Consider the following 21,742-nt stretch of genomic DNA (forward strand, 5'->3'; position numbering starts at 1 on the left):
TGATGTCTGAAGTAGTATTTAAGTCCATATTTTTAGGGAAGATTGCAACATTTTCTTTGATTGATATAAAGCAGAAATAATGGAAGGTTGATTATTCTTCAAAGTGGTTTGTGAAACAGATTTGCAGTGAATATCTTAAGTATTTCTCTTCACAAGCAACAACGAAGAGACATTGTAGAACAAAGAAGAAAAGGAAGAACAGTGTCAGAAGTGGGATTTGAACCCAAGCCTCCAGAGGAGACTGCGACGTGAACGCAGCGCCTTAGACCGCTCGGCCATCCTGACACATAAAATACTAAGTTTCATAAAAATTGGATAAAACTAATTAACCAAAACTACTTTTTCAAAGGTGCAATGTCCATGCTGCTGTTGAAACTATTGATTCAAATATTAGTACTAAATTGCTTTTTCAATTATTTTTCAAAGATGCTTAAGGTTGGATAAATCAAAAAGATATTGTAAAAATAACATTAACACGGAATTACCTATAGTTTAGGATTTTCCAAATATTTGAGAAAATGCTTGACACAAATAACATCTTCACATGCTCTACAATTAATGCCTGAATTTTGTATTGATTGATTGAGAGCTGCATTGAAAGAAAACCATTACTTCAAATGTGGCAGTTTCCAAAATACATTGAAAAGGGGATGTGCAGTATCTATTTTTCTAATTCATAGAATGCCAAGGAAAAATGCGGTAATTATTTTTTTTGCTCTATTCAGGATTGGATTCCAAGTGTCTAGAATTTGTTGTCTTGTGGATTTTCACTCACCATAGAAAAGACATTTATGAACTTTCCAAGAACTGGCTAATGATATTGGCTTATGGCCTTGATTGGATGCTATGAAGGAGTGTACAAGTAGGGTTTATGTTCAACACCACTGGCTTAAAAGAGCAGTGTTCTTACTCCTGAGATATGGAGCCCTGATTCAGAAGTTGGGGATATTTTATTTTGCAAACTCAGTATATGAAAAAATGTTGACCAAAGAAAAAAATACATATAATATTGATGTCTGAAGTAGTATTTAAGTCCATATTTTTAGGGAAGATTGCAACATTTTCTTTGATTGATATAAAGCAGAAATAATGGAAGGTTGATTATTCTTCAAAGTGGTTTGTGAAACAGATTTGCAGTGAATATCTTAAGTATTTCTCTTCACAAGCAACAACGAAGAGACATTGTAGAACAAAGAAGAAAAGGAAGAACAGTGTCAGAAGTGGGATTTGAACCCAAGCCTCCAGAGGAGACTGCGACGTGAACGCAGCGCCTTAGACCGCTCGGCCATCCTGACACATAAAATACTAAGTTTCATAAAAATTGGATAAAACTAATTAACCAAAACTACTTTTTCAAAGGTGCAATGTCCATGCTGCTGTTGAAACTATTGATTCAAATATTAGTACTAAATTGCTTTTTCAATTATTTTTCAAAGATGCTTAAGGTTGGATAAATCAAAAAGATATTGTAAAAATAACATTAACACGGAATTACCTATAGTTTAGGATTTTCCAAATATTTGAGAAAATGCTTGACACAAATAACATCTTCACATGCTCTACAATTAATGCCTGAATTTTGTATTGATTGATTGAGAGCTGCATTGAAAGAAAACCATTACTTCAAATGTGGCAGTTTCCAAAATACATTGAAAAGGGGATGTGCAGTATCTATTTTTCTAATTCATAGAATGCCAAGGAAAAATGCGGTAATTATTTTTTTTGCTCTATTCAGGATTGGATTCCAAGTGTCTAGAATTTGTTGTCTTGTGGATTTTCACTCACCATAGAAAAGACATTTATGAACTTTCCAAGAACTGGCTAATGATATTGGCTTATGGCCTTGATTGGATGCTATGAAGGAGTGTACAAGTAGGGTTTGTGTTCAACACCACTGGCTTAAAAGAGCAGTGTTCTTACTCCTGAGATATGGAGCCCTGATTCAGAAGTTGGGGGATATTTTATTTTGCAAACTCAGTATATGAAAAAATGTTGACCAAAGAAAAAAATACATATAATATTGATGTCTGAAGTAGTATTTAAGTCCATATTTTTAGGGAAGATTGCAACATTTTCTTTGATTGATATAAAGCAGAAATAATGGAAGGTTGATTATTCTTCAAAGTGGTTTGTGAAACAGATTTGCAGTGAATATCTTAAGTATTTCTCTTCACAAGCAACAAGGAAGAGACATTGTAGAACAAAGAAGAAAAGGAAGAACACTGTCAGAAGTGGGATTTGAACCCACGCCTCCAGAGGAGACTGCGACCTGAACGCAGCGCCTTAGGCCGCTCGGCCATCCTGACACATAAAATACTAAGTTTCATAAAAATTGGATAAAACTAATTAACCAAAACTACTTTTTCAAAGGTGCAATGTACATGCTGCTGTTGAAACTATTGATTCAAATATTAGTAATAAATTGCTTTTTCAATTATTTTTCAAAGATGCTTAAGGTTGGATAAATCAAAAAGATATTGTAAAAATAACATTAACACGGAATTACCTATAGTTTAGGATTTTCCAAATATTTGAGAAAATGCTTGACACAAATAACATCTTCACATGCTCTACAATTAATGCCTGAATTTTGTATTGATTGATTGAGAGCTGCATTGAAAGAAAACCATTACTTCAAATGTGGCAGTTTCCAAAATACATTGAAAAGGGGATGTGCAGTATCTATTTTTCTAATTCATAGAATGCCAAGGAAAAATGCGGTAATTATTTTTTTTGCTCTATTCAGGATTGGATTCCAAGTGTCTAGAATTTGTTGTCTTGTGGATTTTCACTCACCATAGAAAAGACATTTATGAACTTTCCAAGAACTGGCTAATGATATTGGCTTATGGCCTTGATTGGATGCTATGAAGGAGTGTACAAGTAGGGTTTGTGTTCAACACCACTGGCTTAAAAGAGCAGTGTTCTTACTCCTGAGATATGGAGCCCTGATTCAGAAGTTGGGGATATTTTATTTTGCAAACTCAGTATATGAAAAAATGTTGACCAAAGAAAAAAATACATATAATATTGATGTCTGAAGTAGTATTTAAGTCCATATTTTTAGGGAAGATTGCAACATTTTCTTTGATTGATATAAAGCAGAAATAATGGAAGGTTGATTATTCTTCAAAGTGGTTTGTGAAACAGATTTGCAGTGAATATCTTAAGTATTTCTCTTCACAAGCAACAACGAAGAGACATTGTAGAACAAAGAAGAAAAGGAAGAACAGTGTCAGAAGTGGGATTTGAACCCAAGCCTCCAGAGGAGACTGCGACCTGAACGCAGCGCCTTAGACCGCTCGGCCATCCTGACACATAAAATACTAAGTTTCATAAAAATTGGATAAAACTAATTAACCAAAACTACTTTTTCAAAGGTGCAATGTCCATGCTGCTGTTGAAACTATTGATTCAAATATTAGTACTAAATTGCTTTTTCAATTATTTTTCAAAGATGCTTAAGGTTGGAAAAATCAAAAAGATATTGTAAAAATAACATTAACACGGAATTACCTATAGTTTAGGATTTTCCAAATATTTGAGAAAATGCTTGACACAAATAACATCTTCACATGCTCTACAATTAATGCCTGAATTTTGTATTGATTGATTGAGAGCTGCATTGAAAGAAAACCATTACTTCAAATGTGGCAGTTTCCAAAATACATTGAAAAGGGGATGTGCAGTATCTATTTTTCTAATTCATAGAATGCCAAGGAAAAATGCGGTAATTATTTTTTTTGCTCTATTCAGGATTGGATTCCAAGTGTCTAGAATTTGTTGTCTTGTAGACTTTCACTCACCATAGAAAAGACATTTATGAACTTTCCAAGAACTGGCTAATAATATTGGCTTATGGCCTTGATTGGATGCTATGAAGGAGTGTACAAGTAGGGTTTGTGTTCAACACCACTGGCTTAAAAGAGCAGTGTTCTTACTCCTGAGATATGGAGCCCTGATTCAGAAGTTGGGGATATTTTATTTTGCAAACTCAGTATATGAAAAAATGTTGACCAAAGAAAAAAATACATATAATATTGATGTCTGAAGTAGTATTTAAGTCCATATTTTTAGGGAAGATTGCAACAACATTTTCTTTGATTGATATAAAGCAGAAATAATGGAAGGTTGATTATTCTTCAAAGTGGTTTGTGAAACAGATTTGCAGTGAATATCTTAAGTATTTCTCTTCACAAGCAACAACGAAGAGACATTGTAGAACAAAGAAGAAAAGGAAGAACACTGTCAGAAGTGGGATTTGAACCCACGCCTCCAGAGGAGACTGCGACCTGAACGCAGCGCCTTAGACCGCTCGGCCATCCTGACACATAAAATACTAAGTTTCATAAAAATTGGATAAAACTAATTAACCAAAACTACTTTTTCAAAGGTGCAATGTCCATGCTGCTGTTGAAACTATTGATTCAAATATTAGTACTAAATTGCTTTTTCAATTATTTTTCAAAGATGCTTAAGGTTGGATAAATCAAAAAGATATTGTAAAAATAACATTAACACGGAATTACCTATAGTTTAGGATTTTCCAAATATTTGAGAAAATGCTTGACACAAATAACATCTTCACATGCTCTACAATTAATGCCTGAATTTTGTATTGATTGATTGAGAGCTGCATTGAAAGAAAACCATTACTTCAAATGTGGCAGTTTCCAAAATACATTGAAAAGGGGATGTGCAGTATCTATTTTTCTAATTCATAGAATGCCAAGGAAAAATGCGGTAATTATTTTTTTTGCTCTATTCAGGATTGGATTCCAAGTGTCTAGAATTTGTTGTCTTGTGGATTTTCACTCACCATAGAAAAGACATTTATGAACTTTCCAAGAACTGGCTAATGATATTGGCTTATGGCCTTGATTGGATGCTATGAAGGAGTGTACAAGTAGGGTTTATGTTCAACACCACTGGCTTAAAAGAGCAGTGTTCTTACTCCTGAGATATGGAGCCCTGATTCAGAAGTTGGGGATATTTTATTTTGCAAACTCAGTATATGAAAAAATGTTGACCAAAGAAAAAAATACATATAATATTGATGTCTGAAGTAGTATTTAAGTCCATATTTTTAGGGAAGATTGCAACATTTTCTTTGATTGATATAAAGCAGAAATAATGGAAGGTTGATTATTCTTCAAAGTGGTTTGTGAAACAGATTTGCAGTGAATATCTTAAGTATTTCTCTTCACAAGCAACAACGAAGAGACATTGTAGAACAAAGAAGAAAAGGAAGAACAGTGTCAGAAGTGGGATTTGAACCCAAGCCTCCAGAGGAGACTGCGACGTGAACGCAGCGCCTTAGACCGCTCGGCCATCCTGACACATAAAATACTAAGTTTCATAAAAATTGGATAAAACTAATTAACCAAAACTACTTTTTCAAAGGTGCAATGTCCATGCTGCTGTTGAAACTATTGATTCAAATATTAGTACTAAATTGCTTTTTCAATTATTTTTCAAAGATGCTTAAGGTTGGATAAATCAAAAAGATATTGTAAAAATAACATTAACACGGAATTACCTATAGTTTAGGATTTTCCAAATATTTGAGAAAATGCTTGACACAAATAACATCTTCACATGCTCTACAATTAATGCCTGAATTTTGTATTGATTGATTGAGAGCTGCATTGAAAGAAAACCATTACTTCAAATGTGGCAGTTTCCAAAATACATTGAAAAGGGGATGTGCAGTATCTATTTTTCTAATTCATAGAATGCCAAGGAAAAATGCGGTAATTATTTTTTTTGCTCTATTCAGGATTGGATTCCAAGTGTCTAGAATTTGTTGTCTTGTAGACTTTCACTCACCATAGAAAAGACATTTATGAACTTTCCAAGAACTGGCTAATAATATTGGCTTATGGCCTTGATTGGATGCTATGAAGGAGTGTACAAGTAGGGTTTGTGTTCAACACCACTGGCTTAAAAGAGCAGTGTTCTTACTCCTGAGATATGGAGCCCTGATTCAGAAGTTGGGGATATTTTATTTTGCAAACTCAGTATATGAAAAAATGTTGACCAAAGAAAAAAATACATATAATATTGATGTCTGAAGTAGTATTTAAGTCCATATTTTTAGGGAAGATTGCAACATTTTCTTTGATTGATATAAAGCAGAAATAATGGAAGGTTGATTATTCTTCAAAGTGGTTTGTGAAACAGATTTGCAGTGAATATCTTAAGTATTTCTCTTCACAAGCAACAAGGAAGAGACATTGTAGAACAAAGAAGAAAAGGAAGAACACTGTCAGAAGTGGGATTTGAACCCACGCCTCCAGAGGAGACTGCGACCTGAACGCAGCGCCTTAGACCGCTCGGCCATCCTGACACATAAAATACTAAGTTTCATAAAAATTGGATAAAACTAATTAACCAAAACTACTTTTTCAAAGGTGCAATGTCCATGCTGCTGTTGAAACTATTTATTCAAATATTAGTAATAAATTGCTTTTTCAATTATTTTTCAAAGATGCTTAAGGTTGGATAAATCAAAAAGATATTGTAAAAATAACATTAACACGGAATTACCTATAGTTTAGGATTTTCCAAATATTTGAGAAAATGCTTGACACAAATAACATCTTCACATGCTCTACAATTAATGCCTGAATTTTGTATTGATTGATTGAGAGCTGCATTGAAAGAAAACCATTACTTCAAATGTGGCAGTTTCCAAAATACATTGAAAAGGGGATGTGCAGTATCTATTTTTCTAATTCATAGAATGCCAAGGAAAAATGCGGTAATTATTTTTTTTGCTCTATTCAGGATTGGATTCCAAGTGTCTAGAATTTGTTGTCTTGTGGATTTTCACTCACCATAGAAAAGACATTTATGAACTTTCCAAGAACTGGCTAATGATATTGGCTTATGGCCTTGATTGGATGCTATGAAGGAGTGTACAAGTAGGGTTTGTGTTCATGACCACTGGCTTAAAAGAGCAGTGTTCTTACTCCTGAGATATGGAGCCCTGATTCAGAAGTTGGGGGATATTTTATTTTGCAAACTCAGTATATGAAAAAATGTTGACAAAAGAAAAAAATACATATAATATTCATGTGTGAAGTAGTATTTAAGTCCATATTTTTAGGAAAGATTGCAACATTTTCTTTGATTGATATAAAGCAGAAATAATGGAAGGTTGATTATTCTTCAAAGTGGTTTGTGAAACAGATTTGCAGTGAATATCTTAAGTATTTCTCTTCACAAGCAACAAGGAAGAGACATTGTAGAACAAAGAAGAAAAGGAAGAACACTGTCAGAAGTGGGATTTGAACCCACGCCTCCAGAGGAGACTGCGACCTGAACGCAGCACCTTAGACCGCTCGGCCATCCTGACACATAAAAAACTACGTTTCATAAAAATTGGATAAAACTAATTAACCAAAATTACTTTTTCAAAGGTGCAATGTCCATGCTGCTGTTGAAACTATTGATTCAAATATTAGTAATACATTGCTTTTTCAATTATTTTTCAAAGATGCTTAAAGTTGGATAAATCAAAAAGATATTGTAAAAATAACATTAACACGGAATTACCTATAGTTTAGGATTTTCCAAATATTTGAGAAAATGCTTGATACAAATAACATCTTCACATGCTCTACAATTAATGCCTGAATTTTGGATTGATTGATTGAGAGCTGCATTGAAAGAAAATCATTACTCCAAATGTGGCAGTTTCCAAAATACATTGAAAAGGGGATGTGCAGTATCTATTTTTCTAATTCATAGAATGCCAAGGAAAAATGCGGTAATTATTTTTTTTGCTCTATTCAGGATTGGATTCCAAGTGTCTAGAATTTGTTGTCTTGTGGATTTTCACTCACCATAGAAAAGACATTTATGAACTTTCCAAGAACTGGCTAATGATATTGGCTTATGGCCTTGATTGGATGCTATGAAGGAGTGTACAAGTAGGGTTTGTGTTCAACACCACTGGCTTAAAAGAGCAGTGTTCTTACTCCTGAGATATGGAGCCCTGATTCAGAAGTTGGGGGATATTTTATTTTGCAAACTCAGTATATGAAAAAATGTTGACCAAAGAAAAAAATACATATAATATTGATGTCTGAAGTAGTATTTAAGTCCATATTTTTAGGGAAGATTGCAACATTTTCTTTGATTGATATAAAGCAGAAATAATGGAAGGTTGATTATTCTTCAAAGTGGTTTGTGAAACAGATTTGCAGTGAATATCTTAAGTATTTCTCTTCACAAGCAACAAGGAAGAGACATTGTAGAACAAAGAAGAAAAGGAAGAACACTGTCAGAAGTGGGATTTGAACCCACGCCTCCAGAGGAGACTGCGACCTGAACGCAGCGCCTTAGGCCGCTCGGCCATCCTGACACATAAAATACTAAGTTTCATAAAAATTGGATAAAACTAATTAACCAAAACTACTTTTTCAAAGGTGCAATGTACATGCTGCTGTTGAAACTATTGATTCAAATATTAGTAATAAATTGCTTTTTCAATTATTTTTCAAAGATGCTTAAGGTTGGATAAATCAAAAAGATATTGTAAAAATAACATTAACACGGAATTACCTATAGTTTAGGATTTTCCAAATATTTGAGAAAATGCTTGACACAAATAACATCTTCACATGCTCTACAATTAATGCCTGAATTTTGTATTGATTGATTGAGAGCTGCATTGAAAGAAAATCATTACTCCAAATGTGGCAGTTTCCAAAATACATTGAAAAGGGGATGTGCAGTATCTATTTTTCTAATTCATAGAATGCCAAGGAAAAATGCGGTAATTATTTTTTTTGCTCTATTCAGGATTGGATTCCAAGTGTCTAGAATTTGTTGTCTTGTGGATTTTCACTCACCATAGAAAAGACATTTATGAACTTTCCAAGAACTGGCTAATGATATTGGCTTATGGCCTTGATTGGATGCTATGAAGGAGTGTACAAGTAGGGTTTGTGTTCAACACCACTGGCTTAAAAGAGCAGTGTTCTTACTCCTGAGATATGGAGCCCTGATTCAGAAGTTGGGGGATATTTTATTTTGCAAACTCAGTATATGAAAAAATGTTGACCAAAGAAAAAAATACATATAATATTGATGTCTGAAGTAGTATTTAAGTCCATATTTTTAGGGAAGATTGCAACATTTTCTTTGATTGATATAAAGCAGAAATAATGGAAGGTTGATTATTCTTCAAAGTGGTTTGTGAAACAGATTTGCAGTGAATATCTTAAGTATTTCTCTTCACAAGCAACAAGGAAGAGACATTGTAGAACAAAGAAGAAAAGGAAGAACACTGTCAGAAGTGGGATTTGAACCCACGCCTCCAGAGGAGACTGCGACCTGAACGCAGCGCCTTAGGCCGCTCGACCATCCTGACACATAAAATACTAAGTTTCATAAAAATTGGATAAAACTAATTAACCAAAACTACTTTTTCAAAGGTGCAATGTACATGCTGCTGTTGAAACTATTGATTCAAATATTAGTAATAAATTGCTTTTTCAATTATTTTTCAAAGATGCTTAAGGTTGGATAAATCAAAAAGATATTGTAAAAATAACATTAACACGGAATTACCTATAGTTTAGGATTTTCCAAATATTTGAGAAAATGCTTGACACAAATAACATCTTCACATGCTCTACAATTAATGCCTGAATTTTGTATTGATTGATTGAGAGCTGCATTGAAAGAAAATCATTACTTCAAATGTGGCAGTTTCCAAAATACATTGAAAAGGGGATGTGCAGTATCTATTTTTCTAATTCATAGAATGCCAAGGAAAAATGCGGTAATTATTTTTTTTGCTCTATTCAGGATTGGATTCCAAGTGTCTAGAATTTGTTGTCTTGTGGATTTTCACTCACCATAGAAAAGACATTTATGAACTTTCCAAGAACTGGCTAATGATATTGGCTTATGGCCTTGATTGGATGCTATGAAGGAGTGTACAAGTAGGGTTTGTGTTCATGACCACTGGCTTAAAAGAGCAGTGTTCTTACTCCTGAGATATGGAGCCCTGATTCAGAAGTTGGGGGATATTTTATTTTGCAAACTCAGTATATGAAAAAATGTTGACAAAAGAAAAAAATACATATAATATTGATGTCTGAAGTAGTATTTAAGTCCATATTTTTAGGAAAGATTGCAACATTTTCTTTGATTGATATAAAGCAGAAATAATGGAAGGTTGATTATTCTTCAAAGTGGTTTGTGAAACAGATTTGCAGTGAATATCTTAAGTATTTCTCTTCACAAGCAACAAGGAAGAGACATTGTAGAACAAAGAAGAAAAGGAAGAACACTGTCAGAAGTGGGATTTGAACCCACGCCTCCAGAGGAGACTGCGACCTGAATGCAGCGCCTTAGGCCGCTCGGCCATCCTGACACATAAAAAACTAAGTTTCATAAAAATTGGATAAAACTAATTAACAAAAATTACTTTTTCAAAGGTGCAATGTCCATGCTGCTGTTGAAACTATTGATTCAAATATTAGTAATAAATTGCTTTTTCAATTATTTTTCAAAGATGCTTAAGGTTGGATAAATCAAAAAGATATTGTAAAAATAACATTAACACGGAATTACCTATAGTTTAGGATTTTCCAAATATTTGAGAAAATGCTTGACACAAATAACATCTTCACATGCTCTACAATTAATGCCTGAATTTTGTATTGATTGATTGAGAGCTGCATTGAAAGAAAATCATTACTTCAAATGTGGCAGTTTCCAAAATACATTGAAAAGGGGATGTGCAGTATCTATTTTTCTAATTCATAGAATGCCAAGGAAAAATGCAGTAATTATTTTTTTTGCTCTATTCAGGATTGGATTCCAAGTGTCTAGAATTTGTTGTCTTGTGGATTTTCACTCACCATAGAAAAGACATTTATGAACTTTCCAAGAACTGGCTAATGATATTGGCTTATGGCCTTGATTGGATGCTATGAAGGAGTGTACAAGTAGGGTTTGTGTTCAACACCACTGGCTTAAAAGAGCAGTGTTCTTACTCCTGAGATATGGAGCCCTGATTCAGAAGTTGGGGATATTTTATTTTGCAAACTCAGTATATGAAAAAATGTTGACCAAAGAAAAAAATACATATAATATTGATGTCTGAAGTAGTATTTAAGTCCATATTTTTAGGGAAGATTGCAACATTTTCTTTGATTGATATAAAGCAGAAATAATGGAAGGTTGATTATTCTTCAAAGTGGTTTGTGAAACAGATTTGCAGTGAATATCTTAAGTATTTCTCTTCACAAGCAACAAGGAAGAGACATTGTAGAACAAAGAAGAAAAGGAAGAACACTGTCAGAAGTGGGATTTGAACCCACGCCTCCAGAGGAGACTGCGACCTGAACGCAGCACCTTAGACCGCTCGGCCATCCTGACACATAAAATACTAAGTTTCATAAAAATTGGATAAAACTAATTAACCAAAACTACTTTTTCAAAGGTGCAATGTCCATGCTGCTGTTGAAACTATTGATTCAAGTATTAGTACTAAATTGCTTTTTCAATTATTTTTCAAAGATGCTTAAGGTTGGATAAATCAAAAAGATATTGTAAAAATAACATTAACACGGAATTACCTATAGTTTAGGATTTTCCAAATATTTGAGAAAATGCTTGACACAAATAACATCTTCACATGCTCTACAATTAATGCCTGAATTTTGGATTGATTGATTGAGAGCTGCATTGAAAGAAAACCATTACTTCAAATGTGGCAGTTTCCAAAATACATTGAAAAGGGGATGTGCAGTATCTATTTTTCTAATTCATAGAATGCCAAGGAAAAATGCGGTAATTATTTTTTTTGCTCTATTCAGGATTGGATTCCAAGTGTCTAGAATTTGTTGTCTTGTGGATTTTCACTCACCATAGAAAAGACATTTATGAACTTTCCAAGAACTGGCTAATGATATTGGCTTATGGCCTTGATTGGATGCTATGAAGGAGTGTACAAGTAGGGTTTGTGTTCAACACCACTGGCTTAAAAGAGCAGTGTTCTTACTCCTGAGATATGGAGCCCTGATTCAGAAGTTGGGGATATTTTATTTTGCAAACTCAGTATATGAAAAAATGTTGACCAAAGAAAAAAATACATATAATATTGATGTCTGAAGTAGTATTTAAGTCCATATTTTTAGGGAAGATTGCAACATTTTCTTTGATTGATATAAAGCAGAAATAATGGAAGGTTGATTATTCTTCAAAGTGGTTTGTGAAACAGATTTGCAGTGAATATCTTAAGTATTTCTCTTCACAAGCAACAAGGAAGAGACATTGTAGAACAAAGAAGAAAAGGAAGAACACTGTCAGAAGTGGGATTTGAACCCACGCCTCCAGAGGAGACTGCGACCTGAACGCAGCGCCTTAGACCGCTCGGCCATCCTGACACATAAAATACTAAGTTTCATAAAAATTGGATAAAACTAATTAACCAAAACTACTTTTTCAAAGGTGCAATGTCCATGCTGCTGTTGAAACTATTGATTCAAATATTAGTAATAAATTGCTTTTTCAATTATTTTTCAAAGATGCTTAAGGTTGGATAAATCAAAAAGATATTGTAAAAATAACATTAACACGGAATTACCTATAGTTTAGGATTTTCCAAATATTTGAGAAAATGCTTGACACAAATAACATCTTCACATGCTCTACAATTAATGCCTGAATTTTGGATTGATTGATTGAGAGCTGCATTGAAAGAAAACCATTACTTCAAATGTGGCAGTTTCCAAAATACATTGAAAAGGGGATGTGCAGTATCTATTTTTCTAATTCATAGAATGCCAAGGAAAAATGCGGTAATTATTTTTTTTGCTCTATTCAGGATTGGATTCCAAGTGTCTAGAATTTGTTGTCTTGTGGATTTTCACTCACCATAGAAAAGACATTTATGAACTTTCCAAGAACTGGCTAATGATATTGGCTTATGGCCTTGATTGGATGCTATGAAGGAGTGTACAAGTAGGGTTTGTGTTCATGACCACTGGCTTAAAAGAGCAGTGTTCTTACTCCTGAGATATGGAGCCCTGATTCAGAAGTTGGGGGATATTTTATTTTGCAAACTCAGTATATGAAAAAATGTTGACAAAAGAAAAAAATACATATAATATTGATGTCTGAAGTAGTATTTAAGTCCATATTTTTAGGAAAGATTGCAACATTTTCTTTGATTGATATAAAGCAGAAATAATGGAAGGTTGATTATTCTTCAAAGTGGTTTGTGAAACAGATTTGCAGTGAATATCTTAAGTATTTCTCTTCACAAGCAACAAGGAAGAGACATTGTAGAACAAAGAAGAAAAGGAAGAACACTGTCAGAAGTGGGATTTGAACCCACGCCTCCAGAGGAGACTGCGACCTGAACGCAGCGCCTTAGACCGCTCGGCCATCCTGACACATAAAAAATACGTTTCATAAAAATTGGATAAAACTAATTAACCAAAATTACTTTTTCAAAGGTGCAATGTCCATGCTGCTGTTGAAACTATTGATTCAAATATTAGTAATAAATTGCTTTTTCAATTATTTTTCAAAGATGCTTAAAGTTGGATAAATCAAAAAGATATTGTAAAAATAACATTAACACGGAATTACCTATAGTTTAGGATTTTCCAAATATTTGAGAAAATGCTTGATACAAATAACATCTTCACATGCTCTACAATTAATGCCTGAATTTTGGATTGATTGATTGAGAGCTGCATTGAAAGAAAATCATTACTCCAAATGTGGCAGTTTCCAAAATACATTGAAAAGGGGATGTGCAGTATCTATTTTTCTAATTCATAGAATGCCAAGGAAAAATGCGGTAATTATTTTTTTTGCTCTATTCAGGATTGGATTCCAAGTGTCTAGAATTTGTTGTCTTGTGGATTTTCACTCACCATAGAAAAGACATTTATGAACTTTCCAAGAACTGGCTAATGATATTGGCTTATGGCCTTGATTGGATGCTATGAAGGAGTGTACAAGTAGGGTTTGTGTTCAACACCACTGGCTTAAAAGAGCAGTGTTCTTACTCCTGAGATATGGAGCCCTGATTCAGAAGTTGGGGGATATTTTATTTTGCAAACTCAGTATATGAAAAAATGTTGACCAAAGAAAAAAATACATATAATATTGATGTCTGAAGTAGTATTTAAGTCCATATTTTTAGGGAAGATTGCAACATTTTCTTTGATTGATATAAAGCAGAAATAATGGAAGGTTGATTATTCTTCAAAGTGGTTTGTGAAACAGATTTGCAGTGAATATCTTAAGTATTTCTCTTCACAAGCAACAAGGAAGAGACATTGTAGAACAAAGAAGAAAAGGAAGAACACTGTCAGAAGTGGGATTTGAACCCACGCCTCCAGAGGAGACTGCGATCTGAACGCAGCGCCTTAGGCCGCTCGGCCATCCTGACACATAAAATACTAAGTTTCATAAAAATTGGATAAAACTAATTAACCAAAACTACTTTTTCAAAGGTGCAATGTACATGCTGCTGTTGAAACTATTGATTCAAATATTAGTAATAAATTGCTTTTTCAATTATTTTTCAAAGATGCTTAAGGTTGGATAAATCAAAAAGATATTGTAAAAATAACATTAACACGGAATTACCTATAGTTTAGGATTTTCCAAATATTTGAGAAAATGCTTGACACAAATAACATCTTCACATGCTCTACAATTAATGCCTGAATTTTGTATTGATTGATTGAGAGCTGCATTGAAAGAAAATCATTACTTCAAATGTGGCAGTTTCCAAAATACATTGAAAAGGGGATGTGCAGTATCTATTTTTCTAATTCATAGAATGCCAAGGAAAAATGCGGTAATTATTTTTTTTGCTCTATTCAGGATTGGATTCCAAGTGTCTAGAATTTGTTGTCTTGTGGATTTTCACTCACCATAGAAAAGACATTTATGAACTTTCCAAGAACTGGCTAATGATATTGGCTTATGGCCTTGATTGGATGCTATGAAGGAGTGTACAAGTAGGGTTTGTGTTCATGACCACTGGCTTAAAAGAGCAGTGTTCTTACTCCTGAGATATGGAGCCCTGATTCAGAAGTTGGGGGATATTTTATTTTGCAAACTCAGTATATGAAAAAATGTTGACAAAAGAAAAAAATACATATAATATTGATGTCTGAAGTAGTATTTAAGTCCATATTTTTAGGAAAGATTGCAACATTTTCTTTGATTGATATAAAGCAGAAATAATGGAAGGTTGATTATTCTTCAAAGTGGTTTGTGAAACAGATTTGCAGTGAATATCTTAAGTATTTCTCTTCACAAGCAACAAGGAAGAGACATTGTAGAACAAAGAAGAAAAGGAAGAACACTGTCAGAAGTGGGATTTGAGCCCACGCCTCCAGAGGAGACTGCGACCTGAATGCAGTGCCTTAGGCCGCTCGACCATCCTGACACATAAAAAACTAAGTTTCATAAAAATTGGATAAAACTAATTAACCAAAATTACTTTTTCAAAGGTGCAATGTCCATGCTGCTGTTGAAACTATTGATTCAAATATTAGTAATAAATTGCTTTTTCAATTATTTTTCAAAGATGCTTAAGGTTGGATAAATCAAAAAGATATTGTAAAAATAACATTAACACGGAATTACCTATAGTTTAGGATTTTCCAAATATTTGAGAAAATGCTTGACACAAATAACATCTTCACATGCTCTACAATTAATGCCTGAATTTTGTATTGATTGATTGAGAGCTGCATTGAAAGAAAATCATTACTTCAAATGTGGCAGTTTCCAAAATACATTGAAAAGGGGATGTGCAGTATCTATTTTTCTAATTCATAGAATGCCAAGGAAAAATGCAGTAATTATTTTTTTTGCTCTATTCAGGATTGGATTCCAAGTGTCTAGAATTTGTTGTCTTGTGGATTTTCACTCACCATAGAAAAGACATTTATGAACTTTCCAAGAACTGGCTAATGATATTGGCTTATGGCCTTGATTGGATGCTATGAAGGAGTGTACAAGTAGGGTTTGTGTTCAACACCACTGGCTTAAAATAGCAGTGTTCTTACTCCTGAGATATGGAGCCCTGATTCAGAAGTTGGGGATATTTTATTTTGCAAACTCAGTATATGAAAAAATGTTGACCAAAGAAAAAAATACATATAATATTGATGTCTGAAGTAGTATTTAAGTCCATATTTTTAGGGAAGATTGCAACATTTTCTTTGATTGATATAAAGCAGAAATAATGGAAGGTTGATTATTCTTCAAAGTGGTTTGTGAAACAGATTTGCAGTGAATATCTTAAGTATTTCTCTTCACAAGCAACAAGGAAGAAAAGGAAGAACACTGTCAGAAGTGGGATTTGAACCCACACCTCCAGAGGAGACTGCGACCTGAACGCAGCGCCTTAGACCGCTCGGCCATCCTGACACATAAAATACTAAGTTTCATAAAAATTGGATAAATCTAATTAACCAAAACTACTTTTTCAAAGGTGCAATGTCCATGCTGCTGTTGAAACTATTGATTCAAATATTAGTAATAAATTGCTTTTTCAATTATTTTTCAAAGATGCTTAAGGTTGGATAAATCAAAAAGATATTGTAAAAATAACATTAACACGGAATTACCTATAGTTTAGGATTTTCCAAATATTTGAGAAAATGCTTGACACAAATAACATCTTCACATGCTCTACAATTAATGCCTGAATTTTGTATTGATTGATTGAGAGCTGCATTGAAAGAAAACCATTACTTCAAATGTGGCAGTTTCCAAAATACATTGAAAAGGGGATGTGCAGTATCTATTTTTCTAATTCATAGAATGCCAAGGAAAAATGCGGTAATTATTTTTTTTGCTCTATTCAGGATTGGATTCCAAGTGTCTAGAATTTGTTGTCTTGTGGATTTTCACTCACCATAGAAAAGACATTTATGAACTTTCCAAGAACTGGCTAATGATATTGGCTTATGGCCTTGATTGGATGCTATGAAGGAGTGTACAAGTAGGGTTTGTGTTCAACACCACTGGCTTAAAAGAGCAGTGTTCTTACTCCTGAGATATGGAGCCCTGATTCAGAAGTTGGGGATATTTTATTTTGCAAACTCAGTATATGAAAAAATGTTGACTAAAGAAAAAAATACATATAATATTGATGTCTGAAGTAGTATTTAAGTCCATATTTTTAGGGAAGATTGCAACATTTTCTTTGATTGATATAAAGCAGAAATAATGGAAGGTTGATTATTCTTCAAAGTGGTTTGTGAAACAGATTTGCAGTGAATATCTTAAGTATTTCTCTTCACAAGCAACATTGAAGAGACATTGTAGAACAAAGAAGAAAAGGAAGAACACTGTCAGAAGTGGGATTTGAACTCACGCCTCCAGAGGAGACTGCGACCTGAACGCAGCACCTTAGACCGCTCGGCCATCCTGACACATAAAATACTATGTTTCATAAAAATTGGATAAAACTAATTAACCAAAACTACTTTTTCAAAGGTGCAATGTCCATGCTGCTGTTGAAACTATTGATTCAAATATTAGTACTAAATTGCTTTTTCAATTATTTTTCAAAGATGCTTAAGGTTGGATAAATCAAAAAGATATTGTAAAAATAACATTAACACGGAATTACCTATAGTTTAGGATTTTCCAAATATTTGAGAAAATGCTTGACACAAATAACATCTTCACATGCTCTACAATTAATGCCTGAATTTTGGATTGATTGATTGAGAGCTGCATTGAAAGAAAATCATTACTTCAAATGTGGCAGTTTCCAAAATACATTGAAAAGGGGATGTGCAGTATCTATTTTTCTAATTCATAGAATGCCAAGGAAAAATGCAGTAATTATTTTTTTTGCTCTATTCAGGATTGGATTCCAAGTGTCTAGAATTTGTTGTCTTGTGGATTTTCACTCACCATAGAAAAGACATTTATGAACTTTCCAAGAACTGGCTAATGATATTGGCTTATGGCCTTGATTGGATGCTATGAAGGAGTGTACAAGTAGGGTTTGTGTTCAACACCACTGGCTTAAAAGAGCAGTGTTCTTACTCCTGAGATATGGAGCCCTGATTCAGAAGTTGGGGATATTTTATTTTGCAAACTCAGTATATGAAAAAATGTTGACCAAAGAAAAAAATACATATAATATTGATGTCTGAAGTAGTATTTAAGTCCATATTTTTAGGGAAGATTGCAACATTTTCTTTGATTGATATAAAGCAGAAATAATGGAAGGTTGATTATTCTTCAAAGTGGTTTGTGAAACAGATTTGCAGTGAATATCTTAAGTATTTCTCTTCACAAGCAACAAGGAAGAAAAGGAAGAACACTGTCAGAAGTGGGATTTGAACCCACACCTCCAGAGGAGACTGCGACCTGAACGCAGCGCCTTAGACCGCTCGGCCATCCTGACACATAAAATACTAAGTTTCATAAAAATTGGATAAATCTAATTAACCAAAACTACTTTTTCAAAGGTGCAATGTCCATGCTGCTGTTGAAACTATTGATTCAAATATTAGTAATAAATTGCTTTTTCAATTATTTTTCAAAGATGCTTAAGGTTGGATAAATCAAAAAGATATTGTAAAAATAACATTAACATGGAATTACCTATAGTTTAGGATTTTCCAAATATTTGAGAAAATGCTTGACACAAATAACATCTTCACATGCTCTACAATTAATGCCTGAATTTTGTATTGATTGATTGAGAGCTGCATTGAAAGAAAACCATTACTTCAAATGTGGCAGTTTCCAAAATACATTGAAAAGGGGATGTGCAGTATCTATTTTTCTAATTCATAGAATGCCAAGGAAAAATGCGGTAATTATTTTTTTTGCTCTATTCAGGATTGGATTCCAAGTGTCTAGAATTTGTTGTCTTGTGGATTTTCACTCACCATAGAAAAGACATTTATGAACTTTCCAAGAACTGGCTAATGATATTGGCTTATGGCCTTGATTGGATGCTATGAAGGAGTGTACAAGTAGGGTTTGTGTTCAACACCACTGGCTTAAAAGAGCAGTGTTCTTACTCCTGAGATATGGAGCCCTGATTCAGAAGTTGGGGATATTTTATTTTGCAAACTCAGTATATGAAAAAATGTTGACCAAAGAAAAAAAAACATATAGTATTGATGTCTGAAGTAGTATTTAAGTCCATATTTTTAGGGAAGATTGCAACATTTTCTTTGATTGATATAAAGCAGAAATAATGGAAGGTTGATTATTCTTCAAAGTGGTTTGTGAAACAGATTTGCAGTGAATATCTTAAGTATTTCTCTTCACAAGCAACAAGGAAGAGACATTGTAGAACAAAGAAGAAAAGGAAGAACACTGTCAGAAGTGGGATTTGAACCCACGCCTCCAGAGGAGACTGCGACCTGAACGCAGCGCCTTAGGCCGCTCGGCCATCCTGACACATAAAATACTATGTTTCATAAAAATTGGATAAAACTAATTAACCAAAACTACTTTTTCAAAGGTGCAATGTCCATGCTGCTGTTGAAACTATTGATTCAAATATTAGTACTAAATTGCTTTTTCAATTATTTTTCAAAGATGCTTAAGGTTGGATAAATCAAAAAGATATTGTAAAAATAACATTAACACGGAATTACCTATAGTTTAGGATTTTCCAAATATTTGAGAAAATGCTTGACACAAATAACATCTTCACATGCTCTACAATTAATGCCTGAATTTTGTATTGATTGATTGAGAGCTGCATTGAAAGAAAATCATTACTTCAAATGTGGCAGTTTCCAAAATACATTGAAAAGGGGATGTGCAGTATCTATTTTTCTAATTCATAGAATGCCAAGGAAAAATGCAGTAATTATTTTTTTTGCTCTATTCAGGATTGGATTCCAAGTGTCTAGAATTTGTTGTCTTGTGGATTTTCACTCACCATAGAAAAGACATTTATGAACTTTCCAAGAACTGGCTAATGATATTGGCTTATGGCCTTGATTGGATGCTATGAAGGAGTGTACAAGTAGGGTTTGTGTTCAACACCACTGGCTTAAAAGAGCAGTGTTCTTACTCCTGAGATATGGAGCCCTGATTCAGAAGTTGGGGATATTTTATTTTGCAAACTCAGTATATGAAAAAATGTTGACCAAAGAAAAAAATACATATAATATTGATGTCTGAAGTAGTATTTAAGTCCATATTTTTAGGGAAGATTGCAACATTTTCTTTGATTGATATAAAGCAGAAATAATGGAAGGTTGATTATTCTTCAAAGTGGTTTGTGAAACAGATTTGCAGTGAATATCTTAAGTATTTCTCTTCACAAGCAACAAGGAAGAGACATTGTAGAACAAAGAAGAAAAGGAAGAACACTGTCAGAAGTGGGATTTGAACCCACGCCTCCAGAGGAGACTGCGACCTGAACGCAGCGCCTTAGACCGCTCGGCCATCCTGACACATAAAATACTAAGTTTCATAAAAATTGGATAAAACTAATTAACCAAAACTACTTTTTCAAAGGTGCAATGTCCATGCTGCTGTTGAAACTATTGATTCAAATATTAGTAATAAATTGCTTTTTCAATTATTTTTCAAAGATGCTTAAGGTTGGATAAATCAAAAAGATATTGTAAAAATAACATTAACACGGAATTACCTATAGTTTAGGATTTTCCAAATATTTGAGAAAATGCTTGACACAAATAACATCTTCACATGCTCTACAATTAATGCCTGAATTTTGTATTGATTGATTGAGAGCTGCATTGAAAGAAAACCATTACTTCAAATGTGGCAGTTTCCAAAATACATTGAAAAGGGGATGTGCAGTATCTATTTTTCTAATTCATAGAATGCCAAGGAAAAATGCGGTAATTATTTTTTTTGCTCTATTCAGGATTGGATTCCAAGTGTCTAGAATTTGTTGTCTTGTGGATTTTCACTCACCATAGAAAAGACATTTATGAACTTTCCAAGAACTGGCTAATGATATTGGCTTATGGCCTTGATTGGATGCTATGAAGGAGTGTACAAGTAGGGTTTGTGTTCAACACCACTGGCTTAAAAGAGCAGTGTTCTTACTCCTGAGATATGGAGCCCTGATTCAGAAGTTGGGGGATATTTTATTTTGCAAACTCAGTATATGAAAAAATGTTGACCAAAGAAAAAAATACATATAATATTGATGTCTGAAGTAGTATTTAAGTCCATATTTTTAGGGAAGATTGCAACATTTTCTTTGATTGATATAAAGCAGAAATAATGGAAGGTTGATTATTCTTCAAAGTGGTTTGTGAAACAGATTTGCAGTGAATATCTTAAGTATTTCTCTTCACAAGCAACAAGGAAGAAAAGGAAGAACACTGTCAGAAGTGGGATTTGAACCCACACCTCCAGAGGAGACTGCGACCTGAACGCAGCGCCTTAGACCGCTCGGCCATCCTGACACATAAAATACTAAGTTTCATAAAAATTGGATAAATCTAATTAACCAAAACTACTTTTTCAAAGGTGCAATGTCCATGCTGCTGTTGAAACTATTGATTCAAATATTAGTAATAAATTGCTTTTTCAATTATTTTTCAAAGATGCTTAAGGTTGGATAAATCAAAAAGATATTGTAAATATAACATTAACACGGAATTACCTATAGTTTAGGATTTTCCAAATATTTGAGAAAATGCTTGACACAAATAACATCTTCACATGCTCTACAATTAATGCCTGAATTTTGTATTGATTGATT

The 21,742-nt window shown here is 33.5% G+C and overlaps 18 non-coding genes across 18 annotated transcripts; all 18 read right to left on the reverse strand.

The window, feature by feature from the left end:
- Positions 1-202: 202 nt before the first annotated feature.
- On the reverse strand, positions 203-285 carry TRNAV-CAC (transfer RNA valine (anticodon CAC)). The gene has a single exon. It is a non-coding gene; the product is annotated as a tRNA-Val (tRNA).
- A 927-nt stretch (positions 286-1,212) lies between these two features.
- TRNAV-CAC (transfer RNA valine (anticodon CAC)) lies at positions 1,213-1,295 on the reverse strand. Its single transcript has one exon. It is a non-coding gene; the product is annotated as a tRNA-Val (tRNA).
- A 928-nt stretch (positions 1,296-2,223) lies between these two features.
- Positions 2,224-2,306, reverse strand: TRNAL-CAG (transfer RNA leucine (anticodon CAG)). Its single transcript has one exon. It is a non-coding gene; the product is annotated as a tRNA-Leu (tRNA).
- A 1,940-nt stretch (positions 2,307-4,246) lies between these two features.
- Positions 4,247-4,329, reverse strand: TRNAL-CAG (transfer RNA leucine (anticodon CAG)). The gene has a single exon. It is a non-coding gene; the product is annotated as a tRNA-Leu (tRNA).
- A 927-nt stretch (positions 4,330-5,256) lies between these two features.
- Positions 5,257-5,339, reverse strand: TRNAV-CAC (transfer RNA valine (anticodon CAC)). The gene has a single exon. It is a non-coding gene; the product is annotated as a tRNA-Val (tRNA).
- A 927-nt stretch (positions 5,340-6,266) lies between these two features.
- Positions 6,267-6,349, reverse strand: TRNAL-CAG (transfer RNA leucine (anticodon CAG)). The gene has a single exon. It is a non-coding gene; the product is annotated as a tRNA-Leu (tRNA).
- Positions 6,350-7,277: 928 nt separating this feature from the next.
- TRNAL-CAG (transfer RNA leucine (anticodon CAG)) lies at positions 7,278-7,360 on the reverse strand. The gene has a single exon. It is a non-coding gene; the product is annotated as a tRNA-Leu (tRNA).
- A 928-nt stretch (positions 7,361-8,288) lies between these two features.
- TRNAL-CAG (transfer RNA leucine (anticodon CAG)) lies at positions 8,289-8,371 on the reverse strand. Its single transcript has one exon. It is a non-coding gene; the product is annotated as a tRNA-Leu (tRNA).
- Positions 8,372-9,299: 928 nt separating this feature from the next.
- TRNAL-CAG (transfer RNA leucine (anticodon CAG)) lies at positions 9,300-9,382 on the reverse strand. Its single transcript has one exon. It is a non-coding gene; the product is annotated as a tRNA-Leu (tRNA).
- A 1,938-nt stretch (positions 9,383-11,320) lies between these two features.
- Positions 11,321-11,403, reverse strand: TRNAL-CAG (transfer RNA leucine (anticodon CAG)). Its single transcript has one exon. It is a non-coding gene; the product is annotated as a tRNA-Leu (tRNA).
- Positions 11,404-12,330: 927 nt separating this feature from the next.
- TRNAL-CAG (transfer RNA leucine (anticodon CAG)) lies at positions 12,331-12,413 on the reverse strand. Its single transcript has one exon. It is a non-coding gene; the product is annotated as a tRNA-Leu (tRNA).
- A 928-nt stretch (positions 12,414-13,341) lies between these two features.
- On the reverse strand, positions 13,342-13,424 carry TRNAL-CAG (transfer RNA leucine (anticodon CAG)). Its single transcript has one exon. It is a non-coding gene; the product is annotated as a tRNA-Leu (tRNA).
- A 927-nt stretch (positions 13,425-14,351) lies between these two features.
- Positions 14,352-14,434, reverse strand: TRNAL-CAG (transfer RNA leucine (anticodon CAG)). The gene has a single exon. It is a non-coding gene; the product is annotated as a tRNA-Leu (tRNA).
- A 1,917-nt stretch (positions 14,435-16,351) lies between these two features.
- TRNAL-CAG (transfer RNA leucine (anticodon CAG)) lies at positions 16,352-16,434 on the reverse strand. The gene has a single exon. It is a non-coding gene; the product is annotated as a tRNA-Leu (tRNA).
- Positions 16,435-18,350: 1,916 nt separating this feature from the next.
- Positions 18,351-18,433, reverse strand: TRNAL-CAG (transfer RNA leucine (anticodon CAG)). The gene has a single exon. It is a non-coding gene; the product is annotated as a tRNA-Leu (tRNA).
- A 927-nt stretch (positions 18,434-19,360) lies between these two features.
- TRNAL-CAG (transfer RNA leucine (anticodon CAG)) lies at positions 19,361-19,443 on the reverse strand. The gene has a single exon. It is a non-coding gene; the product is annotated as a tRNA-Leu (tRNA).
- A 927-nt stretch (positions 19,444-20,370) lies between these two features.
- On the reverse strand, positions 20,371-20,453 carry TRNAL-CAG (transfer RNA leucine (anticodon CAG)). Its single transcript has one exon. It is a non-coding gene; the product is annotated as a tRNA-Leu (tRNA).
- Positions 20,454-21,360: 907 nt separating this feature from the next.
- TRNAL-CAG (transfer RNA leucine (anticodon CAG)) lies at positions 21,361-21,443 on the reverse strand. The gene has a single exon. It is a non-coding gene; the product is annotated as a tRNA-Leu (tRNA).
- Positions 21,444-21,742: the final 299 nt, after the last annotated feature.

The sequence above is a fragment of the Taudactylus pleione genome, unplaced genomic scaffold (assembly GCF_031769625.1).
Source record: "Taudactylus pleione unplaced genomic scaffold, aTauple2 ptg000177l, whole genome shotgun sequence".
Taxonomy (NCBI): domain Eukaryota; kingdom Metazoa; phylum Chordata; class Amphibia; order Anura; family Myobatrachidae; genus Taudactylus; species Taudactylus pleione.